The sequence below is a fragment of the Arachis ipaensis genome, chromosome B1 (assembly GCF_059453495.1).
Source record: "Arachis ipaensis isolate K30076 ecotype BB chromosome B1, ASM5945349v1, whole genome shotgun sequence".
NCBI classification, from domain to species: domain Eukaryota; kingdom Viridiplantae; phylum Streptophyta; class Magnoliopsida; order Fabales; family Fabaceae; genus Arachis; species Arachis ipaensis.
The window spans coordinates 69,789,373-69,804,097 of NC_142436.1; the positions used below are offsets into that span (position 1 = coordinate 69,789,373).

A 14,725-nucleotide genomic window follows, 5' to 3' on the forward strand; every position below is an offset into this window, starting at 1 on the left:
GTTTCCTCCAACGTTGGCATTTTCTTCCCTCAACGTTGCCAGCAATGTTGGACCACCATCTATGGCTCCAACATTGCACCATGAGCTTAGTAGTTTAAGGCATAGTTGGAGGCCAAATTTGGCTCCAACAATGGTTTCTTGGATTGAGTAGTTTAAGGCATAGTTGGAGGCCAACTTTGGCTCCAACTATGCACCTTCCTCATGGCCAATGTTGAGGTAGTGTTTGAGGTCCAACTTTGGGCTCAAACGTTGCCTTCTTGCTTAGTAGTTTGAGGCATAGTTGGAGGCCAACCTTGGCTGGTTGGCCTCTAACTATGCACCTTTCTTGGCCTACGTCTGAGGCAAAGTTGGAGGCCGACTTTGGCTCCAACTTTGCACCTCTTGAGCATGAACGTTTGAGGCAACGTTGGAGGTCCAACTTTGGCTCCAGCGTTGGTCTCTCCTTTTCTTCATCAACGTTTGAGGCAATGTTGGTGAGCCAACTTTGGCCACCAACGTTGCTTCCTTTTGCTCCTTTGCATGGCCCTTTTATTGCTTGTTTGCTTTCCATTTCTCAGCTTCTTTTCCGCATATCATCAATCAAACAATTGCATCAAAGTTTGCTATAATCACAAAAAGTTTGCGTCATTAATCATCAAGTAAAAATTGCATAAAATCTTATGAATAGCACATAAATAACCAAGTTTAATTGAATCAAGGGATGTATGAAATTCTCACCTAATTACTTGCTTATAGCTCAAGAAAGTACATAAAACCTAATGAAAACAAATGAAAAAGGCTTGTGAAACTAGCGTAAGATGCCTTGGCATCACAACACCAAACTTAAATCTTGATTGTTGACTTGCACGGATTTATACCGGCTCGGAATTCCACAAAATAATTCTGTTGTTAGTATAGTCCAAACCAATAGTCAATCCTCGAATCAAATTAAATTTTGGTTTTCTGTCACAAGTACAACCCCAATGAATTTATAACCGAAGTATTTAGACTCCGGGTCGTCTCACAAGGAATTTCAATGAAGTGGGCAATTATTGGCTATGAAGGGACAAAGGGCTTTTGTTTATAAAAGGGAAAGAAAAGTAAATGGCAAGAAAAGTAAATCAAACAAGCAATTAAAGAGGACAAGTAATAAAGAGAAACAATTATTAAAGAGAGACATTCATGGCAAGGGTTGAGATCATAGGCTTTCCATCATAGTCACTAATAATAATAATTAATAAGAATTTATCTTATTACGTAATCTCCAACGATGGAAGAAGGTATGAGTTATCTTCTTTGAGAGAAAGTCAAACAAGACTAGCTAATCTCAATCCAAATGTTCCAATCAACTCACTAATTAAATTAGCAAGAGATTAGAGTCAATGGAAATAATATTAACTAACAACTCTAGATTACCAATCCAAATTCAGTGTTAATGACTCAAGATTACCTAATTACTCTTTCGAAGCCAAGAATGCTCAAAGTCTACTCTAAAGCCCAACCAAGCTTTTTGTCAAACACTTGGTGGGTACAAAAAGAAAGCATGGTAATAGTGCAAGAATAATAAATCTACCAACTACCAATTGCAAGAAAAGCAAATTCACAACTCAATCATCAATGAAAAGAACATCAAACATTAGATTTCATCAAAGAGATCCAAATTCAACATGAATCCATGAACATAAAAGAAGCATAAATGTAAAATTAACATCACAAACTAAGAGAATGAAAGTGTAGAAGCAAGAAATTATGAAGGAACCAAGATAAAATTAAGTAATTAATTCAAGATCCAAGACAACTTATCCTAACCTAACCTAATTCCAGAGAGAAGAGGGAGCTTCTCTCTCTAGAAAACTAACTAAAGGCTCATGTTGACTAACTAATTGCTCCCCCCTTGGCTTGGACTTAAATTCTGCATGAAATACACTCAGAAACAAGTTGGAATTGGGCCTGGGCAGCTCAGAAATCGCCCCAAGCGTTTTGTCTTTAAGTGGGTCACGTGTGAGTATCGGCATGTATGCGCCATGTGTGCGTGCGCGTCGATTGACTGTTTCTTCATCCGCGCGTACGCGTCATGTACGCGCACGCGTCTCTATGCGAAGCCACTTCTGCGTGCGCGCGCCTAGTACGCGTGCGCGCCCATCGATGCATTCCCAATAGTTTGTTTCTTCATGCATTCTCCACTTTGTTGGCTTTTCTCCTCATTTCTTTCATCCAATGCTTGCCTCATGAACTTGAAATCACTCAACAAACACATCAAGGCATCGAATGAAATTAAAGTGAATTAAAATCACCAATTTAAGGGCCTAAAAAGCATGTTTTTACACTTAAGCACAATTCAAGGGAGAATTACAAAACCATGCTATTTCATTGAATAAATGTGGGAAAAGGTGATAAAATCCCCTAAAATAAGCACAAGATAAAGCACGAAATCGGGGTTTATCAAATCTCCCCACACTTAAACTAAGCATGTCCTCATGCTAAAATCAAGAAAGAAGCAAAGGGGTATCAACATTTATTCAATGCAAGCTAACCAAATGCAATCTATCTATATGCAACCTATTTACATGAATGCAATGGATCAGTCAAAATAAATCAATCTCCAAAAATACACATGCAAGCACAAGGGCCAAGGCATATCCGGAAGTTTGAAGTCTTTAGGGATTTTAGTCTTCATGATTTCCCTAGTGAATGGATCTTGATCCTTGCGAGAGTTGTCCTCAGGGGTGGTCCGGGTAGCCTTTGCTTTGAGATCGGCTTCAAGTTGTAGGAGTTTATCTTCCAATTCTCGACGTCGCCTTACCTCTTTTTGTAGATCCTTGCCAACTTCTTGCTGGTACTGGCTTTCTTTTTCGAGTTACTTTAGGCGATCTTGAAGTGCTTCTATTATTCCTGGATGTGATGAGTTTTTGTCTCTGTTAGATTCTGGAGTATCTTTTGGTGTGGCATCCGTATTTTTGTGCGGCGTTCTGTCCTCTAGATCTGAGTTGTGGTCATTGTCATGGTCGTCTGCCATGGTGATGGGATGACTTCTAGGTTCCCCAGCAACGGCGCCAATGTTCCGAGGGTTACCTGAAACTGTAGGCCAATCTCGGATGAGATCTTCTGTACTGGTCGGAGATGACGTGTCTGGCTGGCTAGTGGCGGCCGGAGCTGTTGTGTCCGACTTGTTGGACTGGCTTCACTTCTGATCCTTGGTCACCGGAGGGTGGGGGGTACCTGCAAGAGACTCCGATGCTTAAGTTAGCACGGGTATTAAGCAGGTTTATTGTCGAATCAGAGTATGAGTTATACCTGGGTGTTCCAGTGTATTTATAATGGTTGTAGAGTGACCTTTCTAGATAAGATAAGTTAGTTATCTTATCCTATCTTATCTTATCTTTGGGTGAGGTCAGTGATGCCAGGGCGTTTTGGCCAGTTTCACTGACCTTTTCTTTAATGTTTTTAGGGTAGTTTCATGCATTTCCTTAGAAAATAAGCTAGTTTTGGGTAGATATTCACTTACATCTTGATTCAAGCATACATTGTGCACTTTACATGATTTCATGAGGATTTTGCATGAATTTAATGACAAATTGGATGTTGTATTTCCCATGACTTAGACTAGAACTTTGATGCACTCTATTGCTTGATTTCAGGACAAAGGAAGCAAGGAAGAGCCACGTTAGCAGCCACGTTAATCTAATTAACGTAACTCCTAACGTGGAATGGGAGTAACTTGCAAAATTAATGAGAAAAGTAATCGCCAATAATGCTCTCGAAGCCATCATTGCCCACGTTAAGAGTCACGTTAACTAAGTTAACGTGAACTCTAACGTGGAGGAAAGGAAATGGAGCCAACGTTAGTGATACTTACCTTTGTCACTAACGTTGGACCAAGCTCATAAGTGCCACGTTAAGAGCCACATTAACTTAGTTAACATGGCCTCTAATGCTAAGAAGAAAAGGGGAAGCCAACGTTAGTGACATTCAACTTTGTCACTAACGTTGGCCAAGTCATAATAAGCCACGTTAACTTCCACGTTAACCTAGTTAACGTGGAAGCTAACGTGAAGAAAGTAGGTGATCGACAACGTTAGTGACACCAAACATTGTCACTAACGTTGGGATTAACCCACACAAGCCCCAATAAGCCACGTTAACTCCCACGTTAACCTAGTTAACGTGGAAGCTAACGAGAAGAAGGAAGGTGATCGCCAACGTTAGTGACACCTAACATTGTCACTAACGTTGGAAGGTGCCCACACAAGCCACAATGAGCCACGTTAACTCCCACGTTAACTTAGTTAACATGGAAGCTAACGTGAGGAAGAGAGATGATGAACCAACGTTTATGACATTCACCTTTGTCACTAACGTTGGAGATGGCTAGCACAGCCACGTTAAAGGTCACGTTAACCTAGTTAACGTGGACTCTAACGTGGGAGCTAGGGGCACATTGGAACGTTAGTGACAAAGGTAAGTGTCACTAACGTTCTCGAAGGTTGGCAAGCCTACGTTAAGGAGCCACATTAATTAAGTTAACGTGGACTCTAACGTAGGGAAGGAGGAGGCTTCTCAACGTTATTGGGAAAGGTAAGTCCCAATAACGTGTGCGAAGGACAAAGAGGTAACGTTAGTAGCAACGTTTGTGCCACTAACGTTGAGGTTAACGTGGCTCTTACTTGGGTGAAGAACGTTAGTGAAAAAGGTGATTGTCACTAACGTTCTCGAACCCATATTTTCACTGAACGTTAACACCACTAACGTCCTGAGCTAAAGTCTCCGCCCACTTCACACTTTCTCTCTGCAAGTAAAACTAAGCCCAATGAAGAAGATAACTGCTTCAAACTCAAGATCCAAAGGTCCATACCCAAGACTTGAAGAGCCAACTAGAAGATCAGAAGAGTAGTATATATAGGAGTAGCTTTGAATTAAAATGGGAGTTGGAAATTATAGGGAGCCTCTTGGCATAGAACTACTCTCTGTATTTTACTTTCTCTGCACTTCTAGTTTCATTATGTATTCTCCATCTTTGTTTTCATTTTCCAGAGCTATGAACAACTAAACCCCTTTCATTGGGTTAGGGAGCTCTGTTGTAATTTGATGAATCAATACTAGTTTTCATTATTCTTCTTCTATCTTTTCTCTTGATTTTACTTGAAAGCTTTCGATCTTCATCCAATTGGGTAGTTATCTTGGAAAAGAAGCTATTCAAACTTGGATCTCTTCTAAACCTTGAAAGAGGAATGAAGAGATCATGCTAGAAATGCTTTCTCATGCTGGACCAAATTGGGTTTGGATGGATATGTGACTATAATCCTCTCAACACTTGATTTGGGAAATGCATGTGGTATAATCAGTGACCATACTTCATCTCTTCTCATGAGCAATTGACCAAGAAATTGGCTATTGATCAAGATTTGAGAGATTGAATTACAAGAAATTGTAATTCGATCACTTAAGATTGCCAAGGAGATCAATGAGTGCATTGATTGAGGAAGAGATGAAAATGAAATTGATCCGGAGAATGCAACATCTCCTGAGCCCAATGAACTCCCCATTTCTGATCTTACCCATTCTCTTTAATTTCTCTCATTTACTTTTATGAGCAATTATCCCATTCCCATTTAAGATTCTGCAATTTACTTTCCGTCATCTACATTCAGCTCTTTATTTCTAGCATTTACTTTTCTGTTATTTACTTTCCCGCCATTTAATTTTCTGTAATTCTCAACTCAAATTCTGATTCACTCAACTAGAACATTCCTCTAATTAAAGTTGCTTGATCAATCAATCCCTGTGGGATTCGACCTCACTCTATTGTGAGTTTTTACTTGACGACAAATTCGGTACACTTGCCGAAGGAAATTTGTTATGAGAAAAGTTTTCTGTGCATCATGTTTATGGCGCCGTTGCCGGGGATTGATTGTGCATCAACAATGATCAAATTGGAAGATAACTAGAGTGAGCATTTTTGTTTTGTTTGATTTAATTTTCTGTTTGAGTAATTTACTTTCAGTTTTAGTTAATTTCTTCCCTTCCCCCTACTTTCTCGTTTCTTTTTGTTATTTACAATTCAGTTCACTAACCCACTAACTGTTTGATATATTGCATCACTCACATTAACAGTAATTCTAACAGAATACTTTCTGCATTTACTTTCCTTGCTTGTGCTTTGTTGGTTGTATGATAGGGAGAAGAAGCGGGGCTTCAACTTCCTTTGATTCTGAACCTAAGAGGACCTTCCTTAGATTACGGAGGGAAGCAAGAGGAAAGAGAGTGGTTGGTGCCGAGGAAGAGGAGGAACACTTTGAACCAAACATGGAAGAAAACATGGAAAACCATCATGAAGAAGAGGCTCACAACCATGGCGGAGGAGGTCGAGCAAATCATGCTGGGGAGGATAGAAGAGTTTTAGGCTCTTACATCAATCCAAACCTAGGAAACTGTGGAAGTAGCATTCAAAAGCCAACCATCCATGCTAACAATTTTGAACTAAAACCACAGCTCATCACCCTTGTTCAGAATAACTGTTCGTTCAGAGGAGGTGTCCAAGAAGACCCCAATCAACATCTAACCACCTTCCTGAGAATATGTGACACAGTGAAGTCTAATGGTGTTCATCCTGATGCCTATAGACTGCTCTTATTTCCATTCTCACTCAAGGATAAGGCAGCCAAGTGGCTGGAGTCTTTCCCGAAGGAGAGCTTGACAACCTGGGAAGATGTGGTGAACAAATCTTAGCAAGATTTTACCCTCCTCAATGAATCAATAGGCTGAGAACTGAGGTCCAAACTTTCAGGCAACAAGATGGTGAGACTCTTTATGAAGCATGGGAGAGGTTTAAAGACCGAACAAGGAGGTGTCCACCTGACATGTTCAACATTGGGTGCAGCTGCACATTTTCTATGAAGGCCTGTCATATGAATCAAAGAAGGCCGTAGACCATTCATCCGGAGGATCTTTGAACAAGAAGAAGACCATTGAGGAAGCCATAGATGTCATTGAAACAGTAACAGAGAATGATTATTTATATGCTTCTGAAAGAGGCAACACTAGAGGAGTAATGGAGCTAAACAATGTAGATGCTCTGCTGGCCCAAAACAAGCTCATTACCCAGCAGCTGGCTGACCTCACCAAGAAGATGGAGAGGAACCAAGTAGCAGCAATCACTACTTCATCAACAACCCAAGAAGGAGTGAGTGAAGAAGCAGAGGGTAGTCAGGAGCAAGCCAACTACATTGGGAATTCACCTAGGCAAAACCATGATCCATACTCTAAGACCTATAACCCTGGATGGAGGAATCACCCAAACTTTGGGTGGGGAAATTAACAAGACCAAGGCCTAGATCAAAGACGTTCAAATCCCAACAACAATGCAGCCCACCAACATTTCACATCTAGACCATATCAGCACCCACATAACCAACCCTCTCAAAACCTTTACCAAGGCCAAAATAACCCTCCTCATCCTTCCACCTCTAATCCCAATCTACCATCATTTGATGACAGACTCTCAAGGATTGAGAATCTACTTGAAGGCATAGGCAAAGAGATTCAAGAGAACAAGGCATTCAAGGAGGAAGTGCGAGCCAATGTTAAGAACCAGGGAGACACAATCAAGAGGTTGGAATCCCAAGTGGGGTATCTCTCTGAGCAGATTCCCAAACCTACAGATGGATTCCCAAGTGACACAGAGAAGAATCCGAGAGGTGAAACAAAGAAAGTAAGATGGGAAGATTGCAAGATGGTCACTATAAGTGATAAGGAGACTGAGGACTATAACAACCCCGATTTTTGAGTACGCGAGATCTTTTCTGAAAGTACGAATTTCTCCGGAAGATCAGTAAGGGGAAAATCTTTGATATATCATCAAGAATCTCAATCCTCATTGTCATTATGTCATCTTTAAGTTAGAACCTTTCCCGAGGCAAGCTCGATTATGCAGTCGCGAAGAACCTAGTTTTTGAACCGTATCGGTTAGGAGTTTTAATTCGGTTTTTCGTAAATAGTCTCAGTTTGACAAACCGGACTCGATTTATGAGAGAAGAGAGATAATAGGATGATATTATCATTATATTAGTATTAGAAGCTTCTTGAATAATATTATAAGGTTACCTGGTCAGTTTTAGTTAAAAATAGAAAACCGATTTAACCGGGTACACAATTTACTGGTGCAGCTTAGCACCAGCACTCTCTGATGACTTTAGCAATGCTAAGGCCTCATTATACATGTTTTATTCTCATAATAAATATGTTACTAGTGTCATTTATGCTAGTAGCTCAGAAAATAATTTTTAGAGATGTTTTCACAAGTGTTCCGATACACCTAGTTTTGGTAGTTATACATCTGAGATATTTTAATATTATTTTAATCCACCTCCAAGCCAACCAATCACAACTCACCCTACACCCCGAAAACCCCCAAGGCTGGCTCATTTTCACTTTGTGGCCAAAAATAGGTAGAGAGAAAAAGAGAGAAAAGTTCATAGTTCCAAATCTTCAAAGCTTGATTTCTGCTGAACTAAAACTCAAATCAAAATTCCAATCCGACCAAAATGATCCTGTCTTCTTTCTCTACATGATTATATGACTTATCAAGGCTGGGATCAAGGTGATTTGGCTTCACCATCTCTCTTTTGATTCAGTTTCAAGGAAACATGCTTAAATATGTGTTTTCTTGATGTAGTTTAGGAGGAAAAAGTGCTTAAGGAAAATCTAACTGAATTAGGAGCAGCAAAATCAGGTAGGGTGTCACGAAATTAATCTTGATTATTTGTGTTTGATTTGTTTGAATGTTGTGTAAATTGGCTGTGCTAAAAATTGGTTGCATATATGATTGATTCTTGGTGAAAATTTGGTGAAATTTTGATGAAATTTGATGAAATTCAAGGTTTAAAGTTCATGTTCTTGGGCAGCTGGAAAAACGAAACCCTAAGCTTAAATTGAGGTTCAATTGGTGCTGAAATCATGTAGAAAAAAAGGGGTTTTAGTGGCTGCAATTTTATTTTGAATTATGGTAAAAATCGGTTGCTGAAAAGACTGAAAAACGGGTAAAAACAGAGAAAGAATCTGAAGAATTTATGAAGAACATGAAGAACACTTTGAGTGTGGTGAAGAACAATGAAGAACACCTTTTTGATTCATAAAAGGGCAAGGAAGTAATTATTTTGGTGTTTGAGGGGTTATTTGGTAATTTCTGAAAGTTAGGGTGGTAAACGTAGAAATATTAAAAGTTACAGGTGGTAAAAAGTGAATTTTAAAGGTTAAAGGTTAAAGTAAAGTTAATTTTCGAAAATATATTAATAAAATAATATATAATAATAAAATATTAAATAATAATATTTAATTAAAAATAATATTTTAATAAAAATAATAAAATAATGTGAAAAAGACAGTTTTCTGTAAAAGCTTTAGAAAGACAACTTTAAGTGCAGAATCTCATAATTACCTTCATAAAATACTTAGGGAGTGGTAAGAACATATTAGTGAGGCAAAGATAAATAAAAGATGAAAGTTTAAGAAAAGATAAAAATCGAAGAAAAAGTCTGTAAGATTTTAATGACAGAAAAACAGACAGAGACTAGCAAACAAACTAGGGTGTATATATAGTGGTTAGTACACCCGAGAGCTAGGAGCTATATAGTGGTTAGGCTAGCCTGGGTGGCAGTTTAGTGGCTTTTTGTATGGGCCAGGCCCTGGGAGTGTCGTGTATATATTAGCTACGTAGGATGACGAGGATGTAAACTGACTTGATCTTGTGTAAACGCTGCATGTTTTGTTATAGTGTACATGATGTATATTATCAGTTGTGTTTCTATGTTTCTTTATGCCGCTTTTCTATCACTCTCAATGTATGCTTGTTTATTTTACCTTGTTATCCGCAACGATACGATATAAAAAAAAGTTACCCGTAAAATTGGCATCGCTCTAACAAGAAACAGGCTCATATATTAAATAATAGTTAATAATTAAGAGGGATAAGTTAGTAACACTTAGCTTCTTGTATGACCATGGCATACTGGGAGTTGGGTCGTTACAAGTTGGTATCAGAGCAGTTCGTTCCCAATAGAGCCTGGGGAATGGACTGACTATGCTTCATTGCATACTCTGCTGTGTGTCTCATGCTTATAGGATATCTATGTGATATGTATTGCATGATTGTCTCTGTATTTTCATTCTGGGAGTGTTCACACTTGACTTGAAGTGTTAAGACTGATCCCCTTAATAATGATTGTTTGGTGTGAACAGGACCACAATGGGTTCATGGAGACGAGGCGTACGGGAAGGAATTCCTAATGTTAACTACGAGAGGGAGCAGGAGACGTTTATGACTACCATGAATGCTGTGGCTGAAGCAGTGTGTGAGGCTGCAGTAGCAGCGGCTAGGGCTGTTGATTGTCTTGGAGTGAGAAACGGGAATGAGAATGAGCATGCGGAAAATAGTGGAAACAATGAGAATAACTTGGGGCATCTCGAAAGACCTATGACCCTTGCGACTTTTCTGAAGGTTAAACCGCCTAAGTTTAAATGTACACTCGTTGCGACTGATGCTGACAACTGGTTTCGAGCTATCGAACGATCACTGCGAGCGCAGCATGTTCCGGAAGGCCAGCACGTGGAGTTTGCTACTTATATGCTAGAAGGAGAAGCTGAGCATTGGTGGCAGGGGATACAGCGACTGTCGCAACAAGGTGAAGGCAATATTCCTTGGAATATTTTTAAGGATGAATTTTATAAGAAGTATTTTCCGAGGGCAGCTCGTGATGCTAAGGAGATGGAACTTATGCAGTTGAAACAGGGTAACACAACTGTTGCAGAATATGCCCGTAAGTTTGATGACTTGTGCCGTTTCTCCAAGATCTGTCAAGGGAATCCTGTTGACTTTGAAAAATGGAAGTGTTTGAAGTTCAAAGGGGGCCTTCGTGAGGATCTGATGAGTTCAGTAGTTCCATTGGAGATACGAGATTTTGTTGAGCTGGTTAATAAGTGCAAGTTAGTGGAAGAATGTGCTAAGAAGGTAATTGCCTCTAAAGCAAGTCGTCAAGGATTTCCACCAAGGAACTACAATAATTATAACTGGCAACCACAAAGGACAAACTTCAAGACACCTGGTGTGCCACAGCGAAGAAACCCACAGGCTGGTAACATCCCTGCTCGCCCTACGGGTGGAAATGGAGGTAGACCAAGGCAGGAATAATGGTAAACGACCCCAACAGGCACAGGTGAATACTACATGTAGGCAGTGTGGGAAAGATCATGGTAATAGACCCTGCTTGTTTGGGACATCCAAGTGTTATATTTGTAATGAACCAGGACATATGGCTAAGAATTGCCCGAAGAGGTTTACTCGGAATCCAGCGCGAACCCAGCAACAAGGTCGAGTGTTTGCCATGACTGCTAATGATGCTATGCAATCAGACGCCCTGATCCAAGGTCAGTGTTACGTCAAGAATCGATTTCTAACTGTACTGTATGATTCGGGTGCATCGCATTCCTTTATTTCTTTAACTGTTGCTCGTGAGTTGGGACTAGATTTCTCTGAGTTGAACTTTGATCTAATTGTCCATACACCTGCATCCCAAAATGCTTTGACTAGTTTAGTGTGCCTACAAGTACCATTCACTATTAGGAACAGAACTTTTATACATGATCTAATCTGTTTGCCTCTATGTGGTTTAGAAGTTATTCTAGGGTTAGATTGGTTATCTAAGTATCATGTTTTCCTTGATTGCTATGAAAGAACTGCTGTTATTCCGTCTGATAGTTTAGATATTAAACCATTTCTATCTTGTACTTTATATCTGAATTCTGTAAGAGTTACATTAGACGGGAGTGATTGTGAGGGGTACGTTCTGTTAGCAGCTAGCTCGAATGATAGTGAACTAAGCTTAGAACGAATCCGAGTGGTGAAGGAATTTCCTGATGTTTTCCCGGACGACATACCTGATTTTTCTCCTCAGCGAGAGATAGAATTCAGTATTGAACTAGTACCTGGAACCGGACCGATTTCCATAGCACCGTACCGGATGTCACCATTGGAACTTGCAGAGTTGAAGAAGCAGTTGGATGAGCTACTTGGAAAGAAATTTATTCGTTCCAGTGCATCACCTTGGGGAGCTCCAGTATTGCTAGTAAAGAAGAAGGATGGTGGAATGCGACTTTGCGTGGATTACCGGCAGTTAAATAAAGTCACCATCAAGAACAAGTATCCACTTTCACAGATAGATGATTTAATGGACCAGTTGAAAGGTGCAACTGTGTTCTCAAAGATTGATTTGCAATCGGGCTATCACCAGATTCGAGTGAAGGAGTCGGATATACCGAAGACTGCATTTAGAACTCGATATGGTCACTATGAGTATACGGTTATGTCGTTTGGACTAACTAATGCTCCTGCGATTTTCATGGATTACATGAATCGTATTTTTCGTCCGTACTTTGATCAGTTCGTAGTAGTTTTCATAGACGATATTCTCATCTATTCGAAGACAGAAAGAGAGCATGAAGAGCATCTAAGAACTGTATTGCAGATACTAAGGACTCGGAAGTTATATGCTAAACTATCAAAGTGCGAGTTCTGGACAGAGAAGGTGGCATTTTTGGGACACGTTATATCACAGAGAGGAATTGCAGTGGATCCTTCAAAAATTGAAGCAGTAGTGCAATGGGAACCACCTACGACCGTTACAGAAGTTCGGAGTTTTCTCGGACTAGCTGGATATTACCGGAGGTTTATTAAAGGGTTTTCTCAGATAGCCTTACCTCTGACTAGCCTTACACGAAAGGAAGTTCCATTCGTTTGGACGGCTGAGTGTGATAGAAGTTTCAAGATGCTTAAGGAAAAGTTAACAACTGCACCTGTATTAGTACTACCCGACCCACAGAAACCTTTTGAAGTATACTGTGACGCTTCTCATAAAGGACTTGGATGTGTGCTGATGCAAGACAAAAATGTGATGGCTTATGCTTCCCGGCAGCTGAGACCTCATGAACGAAATTATCCGACGCATGACTTGGAGTTGGCTGCAGTAGTGTTTGCTCTGAAGATCTGGAGGCATTATTTGTATGGCGCTCAACTAGAAGTTTTCTCTGACCACAAAAGTTTAAAGTATATCTTTGACCAGAAGGATCTTAATATGCGACAGCGAAGGTGGATGGAGTTCTTGAAGGACTATGATTTTAAGTTAAGTTATCACCCAGGAAAAGCGAACGTGGTGGCAGACGCCTTGAGCAGGAAGAATTTGAGTATCTCTTGGATGATGATAAAGGAAGAGAAGCTACTTGCGGAATTTGAGGACCTTAAGTTGGCTATGACTGAGACGTCAAGTGGAGTCCGTTTGGCCCAATTGCATATAACACCAGATTTTAAGATTAGGATTCAGCAAGCACAAGCACAGGATTTAGAAATGATGACGATGCTGAGACGGATGAAAGTAGAGGAACCAGAAGCTATAAGACTAGATCGTAGCAGTCTCTAGAGATACAAGAACAGAATTTGTGTGCCTAGCTCTGGAGATTTGCGGCAAAGGATTCTTGCAGAAGCCCATCAAAGTAGATTCTCTATGCATCCTGGAGTAACAAAGATGTATCAAAATTTGAAACAAATGTTCTGGTGGCCGGGCTTGAAGAAAGAGGTAGCTGATTATGTCTCAAAATGTTTAACCTGCCAGAAGGTGAAGATGGAACACCAGAAACCGTCAGGAACCCTGCAACCCTTAGAAATACCACAATGGAAATGGGAGCAGATCACTATGGATTTTGTCACGGGATCGCCAAGGACCTCAACTGGACACAATGCCATTTGGGAAATTGTAGACAGGTTGACGAAGTCAGCGCATGGTGCACGAAATTGTGATGTCCGGGCTCAAACAATCCCCGGCAACGTGAGCAACTTGGTACGCGTAATCGTGATTACACTTAAATGATGTAAAATTCATGGCTCTTTCTTTCCCTGGCAATGGCGCCAAGAACATGGTGCCAATACCATGGTTCACAACTTCGATACAACTAACCAGCAAGTGCACTGGGTCGTCCAAGTAATACCTTACGTGAGTAAGGGTCGAATCCCACGGAGATTGTTGGTATGAATCAAGCTATGGTCACCTTGTAAATCTCAGTCAGGCAGATATAAAGTGATAATGGTGTTTTCGAATATTATATAATAAAATAGGGATGGAGATACTTATGTAATTCATTGGTAGGAATTTCAGATAAGCGAATGGAGATGCTTTCGTTCCTTTGAACCTCTGCTTTCCTGCTATCTTCATCCAGTCAGTCTTACTCCTTTCCATGGCTGGCTTTATGTGATACATCACCACTGTCAATGGCTACTTTCGGTCATCTCTCGGGAAAATGATCCAATGCCCTGTCACGACACGGCTAATCGTCTGGAGGCATCACCCTTGTCAATGGCTTCATCTTATCCTCTCAGTGAATAATATGCTCACGCACCCTGTCACGGCACGGCTATTCATCTGTCGGTTCTCGATCATGCTGGATTAGGATTTACTATCCTTTTGCGTCTGTCACTAACGCCCTGCAATCGCGAGTTAGGAGCTCGTCACAGTCATTCAATCATTGAATCCTACTCAGAATACCACAGACAAGGTTTAGACCTTCCGGATTCTCTTGAATGCCACCATCATTCTAGCTTACGCCACGAAGATTCTGGTTAGGAGATCTAAGAGATACTCATTCTAGCTTATTTCATGTAGAACAGAAGTGTTTGTCAGGCACGCGTTCATAAGGGAGAAGGATGATG

The 14,725-nt window shown here is 40.4% G+C and overlaps 1 non-coding gene across 1 annotated transcript; it reads right to left on the reverse strand.

Moving 5' to 3' along the window:
- Nucleotides 1-6,734: 6,734 nt before the first annotated feature.
- On the reverse strand, nucleotides 6,735-6,838 carry LOC148576953 (small nucleolar RNA R71). The gene has a single exon (XR_015903773.1). It is a non-coding gene; the product is annotated as a small nucleolar RNA R71 (small nucleolar RNA).
- Between the last annotated feature and the right edge of the window lie 7,887 nt (nucleotides 6,839-14,725).